The sequence below is a fragment of the Mytilus californianus genome, unplaced genomic scaffold, assembly GCF_021869535.1.
Source record: "Mytilus californianus isolate M0D057914Y unplaced genomic scaffold, xbMytCali1.0.p SCAF_3, whole genome shotgun sequence".
In the NCBI taxonomy this organism is placed as follows: domain Eukaryota; kingdom Metazoa; phylum Mollusca; class Bivalvia; order Mytilida; family Mytilidae; genus Mytilus; species Mytilus californianus.
In genome coordinates, this window is record NW_026262679.1 from 85,408,582 (window position 1) to 85,426,504 (window position 17,923).

Genomic DNA, 17,923 nt, shown 5'->3' on the forward strand with positions numbered 1-17,923 from the left:
AGTTGCCAACCAATCTATTTCATTATCAACGAAAGAAGCTGCTTTAATAGGATCTTACCCGAAAATAAAATGTTAATATGATGATTCTTTGGGACGAATAGTGGGCAAACTGTATTTTGTTTTCATTCACACTACCCCTAAAACGATTAACAATTCTGAAGGTTAGGGAAATGGTAATAAAAAAACTTAATAATAACCCGGATAAAAATTAATACCACTTATTCATTGAAACGTTGAAAAGTGTCATGTATTCATATTTTGGCAAGGTTGGGTGGATTAGTGTTTAAAGTCCATTGGCAAATATTACATGCATATAAGTACAATAACAGATATAGGCGAAGTATTCGTTAAATGAAAATATTTCGGATTTTAATGAAATTTTATTTGCATTAAGAACACGTTAAACGGCATCTGAATGTCGAAAAAAAATATATGTGGCATTTATATATCAAGATGACCCCTGATATGTTCATTTCATTAAAAATCCTAAATATTCCCCTTATACTTCGCCTTTAAGCATGTGTATAGCTGTACGGTGACCATAATTTTTCAATTGTCGCAATGGCAACCACACAACATCTCCTTACTTTTTTTGGTAACAAAACAGAAATGAAAATTATACGTAAAACGAATTTCTGTAAGAATTCTGTACACAATAAAAACTAGAGGCTCTCAAGAGCCTGTGTTGCTCACCTGTATCTACTGTGTTTTTGGAAATCATGTTAAAATCATAATAAATATTATTAGATACCCTCATAATGATTGAGGCCAAGTTAGGTTTACTTTGGCCCAGTAGTTAAATTTAAGGCAGGTCATTGCTTGGCCTTTATCATCATTAGGGTATCTAGTTTAAAAAAAGTGTCCGATAACCCCGCCTGCCAACCAACATGACCGACATGGCTAAAAATAGAACATGGGGGTAAAATGCAGGTTTTGGCTTATATCTCTGAAACTCTTCAGGTTTAGATCTATCTGCCCTGAAATTTTCAGACGCATCAGACAACCCGTTGTTTGCTGCCCCTGAATTGGTAATTTTAAGGAAATTTTGCAGTTTTTGGTTATTTTAGTCTTACAATAGTTACTGAAGACCCCTTATCATCATTTAAATTAGTTTTCAAGTTGTGACCATTTGTGTAATTGTTTTTTTGTACAATTTCCCCTTAGACTTCTAAAGTAAACCCCTATGTTCTGTTCTTATCCATGGCGGCCATGTTGGTTGGATGACAGGGTCATCAGATACATTTTTCAATCAAGGTACCCTATTGAAAATTGTGGCTAAGTTTAATTCTATTTGGCCCAGTAGATTAAGTGGAGAAGATTTTTTTAAAAGATTACAAAAATTTACGAAAAATTGACTATAAAGGGCAATAACTCCTTAAGGGGTCAATTGAAAATTTTTATCATATTGACTTAATCGATGAAATATTCCTTTGATATATATCTCCATTTAAACAATAACCAAATACAAAAAGGCATGTTTGTTTCTTTAACTACTATAATTAGTTCCCAAAAAGCTATGCCTCTGTTGTTGTATTGCCACCTTACACCCAGTGCTGCATCAGAGAACATGCCTCAGAGATGAATGCAGCAGACGTTTGAAAAGCGGTCCCCTGTTAGTACGTAAAAATTATGAGATGTAAGAATAAATATATGAACAATAACATGTCACCGTTTGGGCTTGCATAGTAAGCAAAACCTATATTCTATAGCCAGCTAATCAGAAAAGGTCCGTTATGAATGCTGTTTACATATTTTTGTTACCCGTCTGTTCCCCATGTGAACTTTTATTCATGCAGATACTAATTCTATGTTTTTGTTCATAGGGAAAATTTATATTTCATTTCACTTCAAACATTTAATTGATACTTAATGAGGATTGATTACCAGGCAGTGTCTTCGTACACATCGTCCCCTAGACAGGTTTATGGCAAGTCATTATTATTCTATAAACCAGTCTACCAATAATGGATTCAAGAAGATGTTACTAGATGTTTGGGATATTTATAATAAAGATATTATCATTTGAACATTATTTAATACATTATTGTTAATGTTACATATTCTAATGGTAAGCGGACAAAAAGTCACAAATTTGATAGGAAACAAAGTCACAAGTAAATTGCTAATAATTGTTTGAATATATAAGAGGAAGTTCTTAAAATAACTTCTTCTTATTACAGGTAAGAATAAGGTGGTATGATTGTCAATGCAACAACTATCCACCAAAATTCTAATGAAGTGGATGTTAGAAGTTATAGGCAACCGTACGGCCTTCAGCAATGAGAAAAACCCATATCGTATAGTCGGCTATCAAAGGCATCGGCATAAAAAATATGAAACAATTCAATTGAGAAAACTAACGGCCTAATCTATAACAAAACAATTTACGAAAGACAAATATGACAGACATGAACCAACGACAACCACTGAACTGCAGGCTCCTGACTTGGGACAAGCACATAAAGAATTCATTTACAGTTTAAGAAATTGTTCATTAGCCTCGATAATTGATGCTTAATCAAATTTGTATTATGCAAAGAATATAATTCTTGGCACCATGAAGCCATTTTAAAAGTATCAAGCCACTTTGACAAATTGTTTTCCTAACAATTATTTGATCATTATATTTTTTGATTTTTTTTTTAGAATATTTTGTTTTACAAAGTTGCTTTATATTTAATTTTTCAAGAAAATACAAAAATATTTTAAAAATTAGTGTTTCTCATTCAAAGAAAAATAATCTCAAAACTGAATTGTGACTTTTTTGTCCTGTGACCTTTTTTCCGTGACTTTTTCGTCTGTTACTTTTTGTCCTGTGACTTTCTGTCTTAAGTAAAACTTTATTTTGATTCGGCATATTGACAAAGCATATTACAACATAAGCTCTAATGAGCTAAAACATTTGCAATAACAAGTAAAACAAGGCATGCATGCAGCATGCAAATAAAAGGTAATAAAACAGCATCACATTTAACTCTAGCAAATGTCATTCTAATCGCTGTATTCTGGTAAAGATGTCAGTTGTAAGAGATCCATAAAGCTTATGCTGCTTAGGTTCTGTTTTTATATATACCTAATAAAATTCAGACTCACTCATGGTGACATAGCTCCTTATGAGGCCTACGCAATAAAAATAAACACTTATAAATTGTTCATTTTTTCTTCTTTCGGTCAACAACCCTTTAAGCATTTTAATAATCCTGAGCCTGTATGATTGTTGTGGTGTTTCAAAGGAGGTAATTAATCTTCTAAAGCCCATCGCCTTAACAAAACACACCTGCCGCAGACTTTCAAATGTATTAAGAGATAGAATTTAGCAGCTTAATGTTTGAAAGTTTAATCTCAACCATATTTGATATATTTATCATGAGATATGGTCGTTTCACGGATAACGCTGATCAAGGATTTGTATATCAGTAAAATATACAATTGCCATGGCGTTGTCAGTTTATTTTCGACTTACGAGTTTGAATATCACTTTAGTATCTTTCGCCTCTCTTTTGTAACGATAGAGTGGTTGCTTCGTTATAGATTGTCATATATTTTAAAGGAATAATCTTTATTGTCACATAAACAAACTAAACATGTTTGTGACAAAAAAATAACACATGGTAAACTTTGACATTTTGTTTTCATAACAATTATTTGATCATTATTGATATTTATTGAATAAATTTTAATTACAAAGTTGCTTCATATATAATAGTTCAAGAAAAAACAAAAATTTCATTTTTTAAATTAGTGTTTACTTGTTTACAGAAAAATAATCTCAAACTGAATTGTGACTTTTTGTCCTGTGACTTTCTGTCCTACATTCACACACATATATATGATTGAACATGAATCATTAATCATAAATATATGTATATAAAAAAATCCCCATTCTAATGACCTTTTCAAAATTGCCGATTAGTTTCACATGTTCTGTTGATATAGCTTTTAATAATTTAATATTTTTTATTGAAAAGTCTTTTAATTTAGAGAAAACTTTAATGTCATAATTAAGCGAAACAGTCCAAAAATAAAACACATATTTATAATATGAAAGGCCATTCATCATGGGAATCACAGATAAGTGCCAACAGGTTCTACACTTTAATTAATTGGATAAGTGGCTGCCAAATGTCTGCGTTAATTGCCAATGCATGGTAATTAAAATGATCAAATGCAACAGGTGTCATAATCTTGTCAAAGGTTTCCCTGTGGTGATTAAGAAACAATTTAAATTTAAGGGCATATAAATTATTTATAATTTTTCCGATAACAATGAATAATTAAGTTTAATCTTGTTTGTTTTTTAATTTTCCAAGATTACCACACAATGTTTAAAGAGATTTATTGCAGATTGCATTTTATGTACACGGGATATCAAGCGATAGCTGTCACTCTGCCTGTGGCAGATTTATCTAAATATTGCCAAATTACCGGAAATTATATAATCGATGTTGACCATTTGTTAAGCCATTTTCACTATAAGCGGGAAACGATGAGGACGCTACGCCGAGGAAGCAGGGCTTTTAACGACAAAAGAACAGCACTTTTAACTGCAGAAAGACGTTTCAGAAGATCATGTGAACAAATTATATTGCTAAATCAAACTCTTGGGAATTTACAAACTAGATATGACAGAGCTAAAAAAGTTAATTTTCGCTCTTTCCGATATAATTTGAGACTTAGACTCGCTGTTGCGGAAGGTTTGAGGAATGTTTACTATGACTTTGCTCACGAAAAAGCTAAATTAGTGGCACAGCTGAGACAAGAACTGTTTGGAGAAATAGTGCATATAATTTCTGACCGTGAAGAAGCAGAAGATGGTGACCAAGAGGAGACGGAATTTGCACCAGAGTGACCAGAAAGATAAACTACAGGAATGGCATAATATACCAAAGGTCCTTTTAAGGACCAAACAAATATTTCGAAAAGAAATCTTATTGTTGTGTCGTGTTTATTTGTTCTGAAGGCGAGAAAATATTTAAAAACTTACCTTTATTATCATTTTTTGTTACCTTCATGAAAAAAAGGGGGGTTGTTATCATTCTGAGCCTTTTTTTGTCTCTTTTGTCGTAATTTTTGTTTAAAGTGTACTTGTTTTGAAATTTATTTTTAACTATCTATATGACAATATATTTAAAGCTGTTCTCGGATTTAGATTTATATGTTAGTAAACTCGTTAACTCTTTACTGAATTTTTGATTTTAGAGACATTTTTTTTCTTCTTTTTTTTTGACATATTAACCCAAATTTTTATAACAGACAATCGTTATATTCCGCTGCTCTACGATGGCTGCATTTCACTTATTGACAGGTATAATGTATACAAGAATTAATTTATCCATATTATAATAATAAGGAATATCAAAATCGAAAAACGATAAATGTAACCTACACAATAGTTTTGTCAAACAAAATACAATAAAAACATCAAAACTCATATGAAAATAAAAATGTTACAAATACAAAAAAAAAATCACTTTTTAAGATTTACATGTGGTTAACTTTATAACGAGCTATCTGTTTAAACAACCAAATATTTCCGTTAATTATAAAAGTTAGATCGTAAGATACAATTTCGCATATGCTGTTTTATTTCGTATACGTATTATCAGAGACATAATACAATTGTATTATATGTCTCTGGCATAATGATAAGAGAAATCATCCTGCTTTGATTTTAAACCCCGACCACCTGTATAACATCTGGGGCTATTATGTTTATCTATTGGTCCATGATAACATGGAAGTATAAAATTGGATCTATGTCAATAGTAATAGATTAAAAGGAAACCATTAAGCGACCATAAGTACTATGGGTTGTAACTAAGCCGCCTGGTTGAGAATTAAAATAAAACAGAAAGTAAGCGTCTTGTCATGTCTCAAAACTCTCATGATTGAAAATATATCTGTATATTAAAAAGGTGATTTAAATACATAGTAGCTGTAAAAACTTACCGTGATTTTGTAGTATAAGACCCGGAAAATAAAGTAAAAAAAATAAAACTTCAAATATTGTCGAAAATGAAATGATTATTCGGGCTGCTATAAATATCACACAAACTATAGAAACAAAAAGTACCCACTAATAAAGATTTACAACCATGTCAATTAATTCTGAATTTTCTTTATGAAAAATTGTTAAGGCCTTCCATTTTGGATGAAGAGTTATGGGTTATGGAAGAATAATTTTGATAAGAAAAAGTACAAGAATGTATATTTGAATTCTCGAAACATATTCTTCATATGAAAGCAAATGAATTTCTTATTTGTGTAAGCTACATGGTTTCGTTTGAAAATGACAAGCTTACCATGCAGCACAACTTATAACAATGTAAATTGGTGAAAAAATGTTAATATCAATAATAAATAAGGTTAAAACATTTTCCTGGTACAAATGCTTATTATCCTAAATGTAGTTAGTAGCGGCTTTCAGAACTCAAAAACGTTGTAAAATATTTTTATTATCTTGACAAGGAAAATTTAAAGTTTCAATAGTATTTGTGTTAGGAATCTTTAACAAATCTTTTTTCAACCGAAAGATGCAAATTGGAAAATGAATCAAAGTACTGAAGTACTGAACATCGGATGACAGCAAGTTCTTGTGGATGGTCCGACAAGCACTTGTCTCAGAAAAAAAATCATATCTCTGAAAGTGAGGTTAATGTACAGATATGATTTTTTTCTGGGACAAGTTCGTGCGTGGATGATAAATTAATGACAGGGAATTCATCCTCATCGTAATGACCATTATATTGAAGCAGAAGTCCATTACTAGTCTAGAAATGGACTTCTGATTGTAGTGATACAAATCAATATACTCTAATTTATTGTTATATATTATATTAATACTTGTATATTACTATTACATGTATATATAATTTTCATTGATTTGTATATCATTCTATTCTACTATATTAATAATAGTGCAGTGCAAGTGCATGGTGGACACGTCACTCTTCAGTAATAATTCGATTTTTTCTAATAGAATGGATTTGAGTAGGCATTCGTATTTTCCCGCAAAAAATGTTTAATTATCCATGCAGAGTTATCGTTCCTTGAGATTGCAAACGTTCTTGAGATATTCTTCCGCATGCGTGTGCATAGATATTAATGATTTTTACTTATATTTATATGTATATAACAAAACATTTTAATATTATCAATTTATCTTCTTTAAAAAAGTATTTGATGAGTATTCATTAAAGAAATGAATGTATAACTAGCGATAAGGAATGTTAGTTAGCACTTGATGATGTCTACGTATTCATCATGTTTATAGATCGGTTAAAAACCCAAAATGAATATTACGTAATGGAAATCTAGACGATAGCAATACACCGGAATGCCCTCATGATCATCCGTTGTAAAAATGATAATAGAAATAACAAACACTACGACAAAATGTCAGAGATAGGAAACGAATATCATTATATATAAGAATGTCCTGTACTGAAAAATTAAAGGAACGTTTAATAAAAAGATAATTCCTGTTCTAATGAAACTGGTAAACTAATTAATTTTTTAACAAAAAAAAAACCCCAAAAATTGGTCCTTATGGTCAACCTGCATTTCTTTTGTATATACTACATCATGTTTACTCAATATAAAGTAATGATTTATTGGTAGTATTTCTTTTAACATGAAACTCTCAGTACTCTTATTTGTTTTTAGAGAATTAAGGTATATTATATTGTACAATGATTTGTATAGTTACTTCGTTGTCCTTAGCTACATTCCAACGAATATTAGAAGTCTTTAAACGAAAGTATTTGATCAAACTGCGAGGTTAGTATAATAATACATCTCGCGTTATATTTGCTCAGAAAACTCAACACGGTGTATTTGTCTGATAAAAGCTCCCACTTTTGAGCAGATTAACATAAGAATGTACGTCCAGGAACAAATATTACATTATTGAATATTCAGCACGATAATATGCATACACTATATTTTGTACTAGTCCGACACACTGAGTCAGTTTTTGAACATGTTAGCTCATTAGATTATAACAGTCCGAAAGAATATGAGGCGCCGTTTTACTATTTATTACCTATTTTCTGATATCAAAAAATGATTTTCTGATATCAAAAATTCTATTTTTTGATATCAGAAAATCGATTTCTTGATATCAAGAAATAAAGAATATTTTCTGATATCAAAAATTCGAATTCCTGATATCAAAAATTCACACATTTTTTGATATCAGGAAATAGATTTTTTGATATCAGAAATTCGAATTTTTGATATCAGAAAATATTTTTGATTTTTTGATATCAAGAAATAGATTTTGTGATATCAAAAAATGATTTTTTGATAACAGAAAATAAGAAATAAATGAATGATGGCTCCCTGTGTGTCATTTAAAACATTCAGGCTCACCAATGAGGCCAAACATCAGGAATTATCTGAAATAATGTTCCCGGTAGACCAATTGTTTTATAGTGTGGAGTACCACTATACACGGTATTGGTCATTATATTGATGACATTGTGTCCCTTGTTACAAAAACAAAATGCTTATACACTTCAAGTTTTATAAACGTGAATAAGACTTCAAAGTCTCCGGAAAACTGCTATTTAATAACAATATTTGAAGTAAAAAAAATATTTACACTAATCTTCAGTTTGATCAGACTTATTACGAAATTTAAGACCCATGCACTACAAGACAATATATGGAAGATTTTTTTAAATTATTCCTAAATAAAACATATTTACTCTTGTGTCATACAATCCGAATGGGCGGGATATGTCGACCTAAGAATTTATTACATACTGGAAAATGTTTTCAAGATTTAGATACGATGGCTCGATAATATATTCAGGTTCAACTGGCGATATACACGATCTTTTCGCCTTATATATCTAATACAATGCATAAACAAGTCTAAATTGAAAACAACGTTCTAACCTATGATTGCGTTGGATAAAATTTTTATACGTGTGCAAGCAAAACAAATTTCTTGGTAGAGAGGGGTCTAAATACAGCACAAACAACATTTTCCAAAAGATCATAAAAGTGAAAAAGAATATTTTAACAAAACGCATTTGGCTAACAGGTCGAACAACTGATGTTCTTAAACCCTGCTGACTGCCATTGGCGATTGCCAAATAAACGGATCACAAGATGTAACAAAATTGATCTATATTATTAATTTAATACCAAACAGAAAACAATAAACTTGCGGAAAAGATGGTATACCGCAAACATGAGGTGCAAAAATTTGTACACCATATCCGGATTTCGACAATTAATATCTCTTCAGTGATGTTAGGAATCGAAACGGTATTTGGAAGACCATATAGTTTACCTCAGTTTAGGATAGACTCTTGAATTTTGAAGAGTCGAAATAGTACTTATACCACTTTTCTCAAAATGAAGTGAAAATTTCTTGACAATCCTTTCAATATAAAGACAAACTTTTCCAAAATGAAGGTATTTTAGAGATGAAAACGTACATCCAACCTACTGAAACGTTTCATTACTTCACAGAAAAAGCTCATATGTATCTAAAATGTTTATGGACGACGCGGTTCATAAGAAATACTAGCAGTCTCGTAAAAAGACGAAATAGACAAATCTTTCGAAAATACAAGACATGCATTTTTTTTTATGTTGTTGTTGGCTTTGAACTAGTTGTCACTATCGCATCTGTAATTTGTGTCTTTTTGTTGTTGTTACCCTGCCACGTTTGTTCTTACACTATGTTGTAATGTAACACCAGTGTCCCAGGTTAGGGGGAGAGTTGAGCGCTCAAACATGTTTCATCCCGCCACATTCTTTATGTGTCTGTTCCAAGTCCGGAGCCTGCAGTTTAGTGCATTGTCTTGGTTCATAGAATTGAGAATGGAAATGGTGGGGGGGATATGTCAAAGAGAAAACAACCCGATCAAAGAGCAGACAACAGCCGAAGGCCACCAATGGGTCTTCAACGCAGCGAGAAAATCCCGCACCCGGAGGTGGTCCTCAGCTGGACCCTAAATAAAATTGTGTACTAGTTCAGTGAAAATGGACGTCACACTAAACTCCAAAACATATCAATGAAGTAAAATTAAAAAACATACAAGACCAACAAAGGCCAGAGGCTCCTGACTTGGGACAGGCGGAAAAATGCGGCGGGGTTAGACATTTTTTGTGAGATCTCAACCCTCCCCCTATACCTCTACCCAATGTAGAATAAAGAAAAACATAGCAATACGCACAGTAAAACTCAGTTTAAAAGAAGTACGAGTCCGATGTCAGAATAGGTATTAAAATAAACTAAGCATAAATGAACAAAGGACTACTAGCAATTACTGACATGCCAGCTCCAGACCTCAATTAAACTGATTGAAAGATTATGTCTTCATCATAAGAAAATCAAGTACAATCCCTCCCGTTAGGAGTTTAGTATCATATACCATCATAGAATACATGAGAAGAACATAAACCGTATCATGCCAACAAATGGTTTTAGAATAAATGTGTTTATTTCCGATGCAAAGACCCTATGAGTGAATCAATATTAATACCAAAATATTCAATCATTAATGACTAATTGACAACAGTATCGTAACTACCGGTATATCCTTTCCGAATAAGTCTTTTTAAAGGTTTGGTTAAACTTTGAGGTGAATGCCGACATTTTTGTTCGTTGTAAAGAATATTTCCATAAAATATTGGATGTGAAATACCTGAACGTATAAGAAGTCTGAATGCTGATTTATATTTACGAATGATGTCTGCCGTATTTGTTTTACGTAAATTGTTTTGTTATAAATCATATAGGCCTTTAGCTTTCTAAATTGAGTTGTTTATTTCTTTTTCATATTGGGGCCTTTTATAGGAGACTATATGGTATGGGGTTTTCTCATTGTTGAAGGCCGTACGGTTGCTTATAATTGCTTACATCAACTTCATTTGAACTTTGGTGGCTAGTTGTCTCATGGGCTATCATACCACATCTCCTTATTTTTAAACTTAACAGAACTAACTTACTTACTAAATCCTCAACATAAACAACGGGAAAAAAATATAAAAACAAGATGAACAAAACACTGGGGCTTGATATTTGCAAAAACCTGACTGCACAAATCTGTTTCAGAGGAAACCAATAATTGCTTATAAAAGAAGTGAGAACTTACAATTGTTGACTATAAACCTTAAAATAATAAATATAAGAAACACAAAAAACACAAAACTTCTTATATTGAGACTGATGAAGCCGAACTCTGATATATGCTTTCGTGTATATTACACGACCGAAACACCAGACTTAATGTAAGGGCTCATTGCTGAACGTTGATGCTTTTATTGACACACAGGGAGCAATCGTTGATACTTTTCTTATTTTCTGATATCAAAAAATCATTTTTTGATATCAGGAATTCGAATTTTTGATATCAAAAAATCATTTTTTGATATCAGAAAATGTATTTCTTGATATCAGAAAATGTATTTCTTGATATCAAAATATCGTCAGTAATATTTGATATCAAAAAATCTATTTTTTGATATCAGAAAATGGATTTCTTGATATCAAAAAATGATTTTTTGATATAAAAAAATCGAATTTCTGATATCAAGAAATAAAGATTATTTTCTGATATCAAGAAATCGAATTCTTGATATCAAAAAAGGCATTTTTTTATATCAAAAAATTGAATTCCTGATATCAAGAAATATTTTTTGATATCAAGAAATATTTCCTGATATCAAAAAATCATTTTTTGATATCAGGAATTACATTTTTTGATATCAAGAAATATTTTTTGATATCAGAAAATAAGGAATAAATAGTAAAACGGCGCCTCATAAAAGAAGACATGTCACCTCAATCGGACACGTATCATTCTGACTGCGAGTAGATCAGTCCGAGGCTTTAATCTTATTCTTGATTGCCGCGTTCTTGGTGTAGAAGAAGGAAATATTATCTCAAATGACGGTTGGTTTGACCCATCTGGGTATCAACCACAGAGGAAGTTCTTCATATACAAGTATACGACATGAAAGCTAAACCCCAATACGTCAAATATTCTTATTTCTTGACACGATACCCTTAAAACTGAGACGTTCGCGTTACTTCTAAGACCAGTGTGACGGGAACTGGAATTTAAAACGTAATACTTTACGCACGATACGGAATAAAAACAGTCATTACTTTCATGACCCATGATCAAGACATTTTGGTCTCGATGAAATCAGTAAAAGACAGTTTGTGTTCTACCCCTTTGAAGCCCAATTTCTGACCCAGGACGAGCCCTCACACCAATATAAGCTATAGTGCAATCAAATTGAAACCAGTTTAATCCTAATACTATTTTATGTGAAAGCTCTTACCCCAATACCAACAGCATTTATTACAAACTAATGATAAACAATAATTCAAACTTTTAAATTATTTTTATGCCCCATTTATGGGCATTATGTTTTTCGGTCTGTGCGTCCGTTCGTTCGACCGTCCGTCCTTCTGTCCCGCTTCAGGTTAAAGTTTTTGGTCTTTCAGGTTAAGTTTTTGGTCAAGGTAGTTTTTGAAGTTGAAGTCCAATCAACTTGAAACTTAGTAATCATGTTCCCTATGATATGATCTCTCTAATTTTTATGCCAAATTAGAGTTTTGGCCCCAAATTCACGGTCCACTGAACATAGAAAATGATAGTGCGAGTGGGGCATCCGTGTACTATGGACACATTCTTGTTTTCCTTTAAGAGGACGAATTTTTTCCATTTAAAAATGATTTAACCATTGGCGCATCCATATCCTTTTTCTGGTTCTTTGTTTTATTCAAACGGTCTTCTCGCGTGAATCTAGGTATCTGCCGTCAAGTTGTGTCTCCGTGTCAGTTCCTATACACGATTTTGCTTTGACACGAGGCTCAGCTGGCAAAATATATATCATTTATTGTTGTTGTAGATCTTATTTAGTGGCATTTTGAAGGTCATGAATTGATGATCATTTTTACTGTTTACATTGTATTGCTATCCATTAAAGTTTTTGAGAAAAAAACATCTATGAATGGCAATAAATCCTATAACTATATTGTGACTATTTGGCCATGTTGACTTTACTTTTATATCTTATAAAAAAAAGGAGATGTGGTATGATTGCCAATGAGACAACTATCCTACACATTTAAAATGAAGTGGATGTGAGCAATTATAGGCAACCGTACGGCCTTAAACCATGAGAAAAACCCATACAGTATAGTTGGCTATAAAAGTCCCGACATGAAAAACATGAAACAATTCAATTGAGGAAACTAACGGCCTAATTTATAAAAAAAGAAAAAAGAAATACGACAATCATAAACCAATGACAACCACTGAACTACAGGCTCCCGACTTAGGACAGGCACATATAGAATATGGCGGGGTTAAATAAGTTTGAAGGCGCCACCCCTCCCCATAACCTGGGACATTCGTGTGATAAAACAACACAAGAACAAACTATAACAATACAATATGTGAAAACAGCAAACCAAAAAAGACAGCTACTAACTTACAGGATCCTGACTTGGGACAGGCACATATAGAACGTGGCGGGATTTAACATGTTTAAAGGCGCCAACCATCCATTTAACTTTTGACAGTGGTGTAACAATACAACATAAGAACAAACTATAAAAATCAGTTGAAAAGGGCTGAACTCATCAGATTGATACAAAGCAGAAAAACATCTTATAAAAACACAGAACGGACGTGGCAGAGTATTAATACATCCTTAAAAACAAAAAAGACACAAAGTACAGCTCTGAGAGTACTCGCAGTTACTGATAGCTAGTTCAAAGCCAATAACAACTAATAAAAAAATCATGTATCTAAGAATAAAATATCAATCAGTACACATCCAACATCCAATGGATTTAGTTTAAAGATGTCATTAACGGTCAGAGAAAAACATGACCTTTGCTGATCTTTTTAGCTTTTTCTCTAACTAAGTTTTTGACCAAAAATGCAAAAAATGAATAAAAATCCTCATTCAGGAGTATTAACTTATATAAGAGTCGGTTGACAATTTCGGCAATGATAACTGATTTGTAGATCTTTTTGAGCTGAACATTTTTGCTTAACTAGCTGTTTCTTCCCTTTCTATTAAATTTTGTACAAAATCTGCAAAAATAGGGCGATCACTTTTCAAGGTCAGTAATTGCGCTCAGGGGTCAATTAACTCACGGCGATTTTCACCCTTATTTTGTCGATCAAACTTTGCTGAATATTTTTGAAATTGCCATATACAGTTTCGGCTTATATCTTTTATAGTTTCTGCAAAAATTGAGTTTGCTGAAAAGGCATTAGTAAAACCACATATGGGATGCCACGAAAGTATTGGACCCCTAGAGCTCGTACGTGTTACCCTCCAAATCTTCATGTTTGGATCTTACTGAACAAGGATTTGCATAGTACATTTGTACATAGTATGATATAATGGTATAATATACATCAAAATTTTCAGGCTACTCGGAGTCACCATCAGCGTGCAAAGGCATGTCGGGGCGGCCGTCCAACCGACTCCAAGGAGACTCCGAAGAAAAAAATCCGTCTTTAGTATCAGTTACCGCTGTGGATAGTAAACTGGCAATTGATAGTAATTCGTAAACACATGTTGTTTCTATTATATTTATGTATGACACCGAGAAACGCGAATATAGTTGAAATTAAAAGAAAACAAAAAATAACGGATTTTGTAAAAAAATATCCTATGGTTTCATGGCAAAATTTCTGTCCCTGTCTACCACATGCTCTCCTTTTCAAGTTGCAGCTGAAATTCGTGCTCTTATCCTCGTCAGCCCACTCTGCAGAAGAACCTTAATATCGGATTGTTGTTCATTACTGATTCTTGTCCTGAATATGGCATGAAATATTTGTCCCTGAACTTTCAGTGACATGAAAAAACATCATCCAATCAATTAACCTGATTAAAATTCAACTTTCTGCTTTTGCAAAGACAGTTTAACACTAATGACCGTCCATTTTCAATCCATACCGCGGTCTGTGAACTGCTCTAAGGCTTTGTTTTGGACGCATCAATCGTTTGCCTCACTAGAAATCATGATTGGTCAAGCTGCGGCGTCTTACCCTGTTAGACAAGGTATCCGGTCGTTCCGTCCCCAAACCGATCCGGCCCCAAGTCGATCCGGCCCAAAGTCGATCCGTCCCAAGTCGATCCGGCCCACGTCGATCCGTCCCTACGTCGATCCGGCCCCATAATAAAATATGAATAAACTATATTGACTTTGGAGGATTTTGTGACAAATTTTAACAGTATAAATGGAATTTGTAAAAAGTATCGATGATGGATGACAACAGGTAAGTGAAGTATTGGAGTACCAGTCAAAGAATTATTTTAAATCGATACGAAAATGAGTGTGATTGTGTCTGTTTGTATAGCAGCTTCAACATATTAATATCAAGTTATTTTCCATGATAACTTTGAATGTCATGGCGATTTTTATTTTATTTAATTCACACACAGAATAGCTAAATAAATATTTACTGTCCAATGGAACCTATAAATTTTAACTCATCATAATGACTTGTTTAATCAAATCATTAGTCTATAATTGGTTTGTTTATTCAACAATTGTCTGATGATTGTGAACTAAGGTAATGCCACTCGTAATCACTTAATTCAATCAAATCCTGATTGATTAAAGTTACGTAATCAACAAGGTCTTTATAGTTTGATCTTTTGTTTGGTGTTATGTGTTATAATAATTAATTGTATATTTTTTTTCAGGTAACATCAGAGGCTTCTATAACACATTCTTTTTTTGTAATATCGAATATAGTCAATATATTTTTTTAAAGTTGACAATATTTTGAATAGTTGTGTGTAGATAAAAAAAAACAAGTTATATGAGTATCCATTATTCTTTATTGCAAGATAATAACAAAATAATTACACTGAATGCACATTTTCACTCTCTAAAATATAATATCATCTACTATAATATAACAATAAATTCATACACACTAACAAACACACTATCTCTGACACTCACATAAATATATATAACACTTAAATCATTTACACTAACAGTTACACTGTCACTTACATAATATAAAAGGGGTCACACTTGCAGCACTACAATAATACTTTATAGTACAGCCCGAAGAATGCCCTCAGATTTGAGGGAATATCAAATTTCACAACTGATTAGCTTCACAGTTTGAAGTCCTTGTAATTTATATATCACTCTTCCCAATAAACTGACCACAGATGTTACACATAGGTTATCTGATAAGAAAGTCAACATTTTGGCATTTTCTGTCTTTACTTGAAATATAAACATGATAAATATAAATATTCTTCATAAGATTTCGACAAATCTAGTCAGTGTTTTTTTTTTTTATTAATCATGTTCAGATACAGTTAAAGGAATGTAATATAAAGTTATGATTTTATTTTATTAATTTTCCATTTTTTTAAAATTTAGAATAGATCCATAATCTGTTGTCATTTTGAAGATTAATTTTCATTAGAAATGAATATTCTTTGTAATTTTCACATTTATTTTGATAAAATGTCATTTAATGATAAAAGGAAATTTCCTAAATATTTAAAAGAAATTCTTAATAGAATATTCATTAGGCAAAGACAATTTGGAAAAAGAACCCTCCTTTTTATACACCCGTTTATGAGAGGTATTATGGCATACCGTTGTTCATCCGTCCGTCTGTCTGTCCGTCTGTCGTCAACATGTTGAATATGAACTAAAAAATGCTGTAACCCATTTGCATGAAACTTTGGTAAATTGTTTATATCTATTGACGTGAGCTCCATTTCGTCTTTTTTATGAATTTTAGATTTTACATTTCCGAGTTATGGGGTTTTATTCATAAAAAAAAGTGATTTTCCTATTTTCGGACATTAACTCAAAATGCTTTCACCAATTTGCAAGAAACTTTGGTGAAATGTTTATATCTATTGACATGAGCTCACTTTAGATTTTTATAAATTTCAGATTTTACGTTTCCGAGTAATGGGGTTTTATTCCTTAAAAAAGGGGGGATTTTCAAGTTTTCGGACAATAACTCAAAATTGCTTTAAGCAGTTCTCATGAAGCTTTGGTGAATTGGTTATTTCTATTGACGTAAGCTCCCTTTCAAATTTTTATTGATTTTACATTTTACATTTCCCAGTTATGGGATTTTATGAAAAAAAGGGTGATTTTCCAGTTTTCAGACAATATCTTTAAAGTGCTTTGAGCAGTTTTCATTAAACTTTAATGACTGGTTTTTATCTATTAAGATAACCTCCTTTTACACTCTCATAAATTTCTGATATGGCATTTAGAAGTTTATATTAAACTTTATTTTTTGAAAACGCGACAGGCGTATCATGCGCTCATGGCGGAGCTGTTTATTGTTTTTGTGTTTAATTTTCATTTGAAAACATTCTTTCATATTTAAACTTATTTTCTCTTAATCTAAGCATTTGATCTCACTCTTTTCAATGCGATATAACAAAAAAGATGTTTATATACATATTGCCCCTATATTCAGTGGAAAATAAGGTGGAGGGTCCACTCCACATTTGCATATGAATAGAAGTAGGTAATATTTGAACCGTATATACTAAAAAACTGCAGAATATATATATATACAGTTTATATATGGATTGGTCCTGGACCCAATTGATTTTAATATAGTTATTCGAGTATCCCCATAAGTGAAATCAAATTCGAACCATTCTAAATATAACAAGAAAGGAAACATATAGGCTAGGGATACCTGATGAGGATAGTCCCAATTCTACGTGACCGAAACACAGACCAGATTTGGATTTCTAGTCTAAAAATACACACACAATAATTGTACTACAAGCATGCAAGTCGGAAATTCTAAAAAGAAATTAAGATAAATACTGAAAAATGTATTCCATAACAATAAATATTTATCCTACACCGAAAATGCCAGCTCTAAATATATGCACATCAAAATTGAATTAA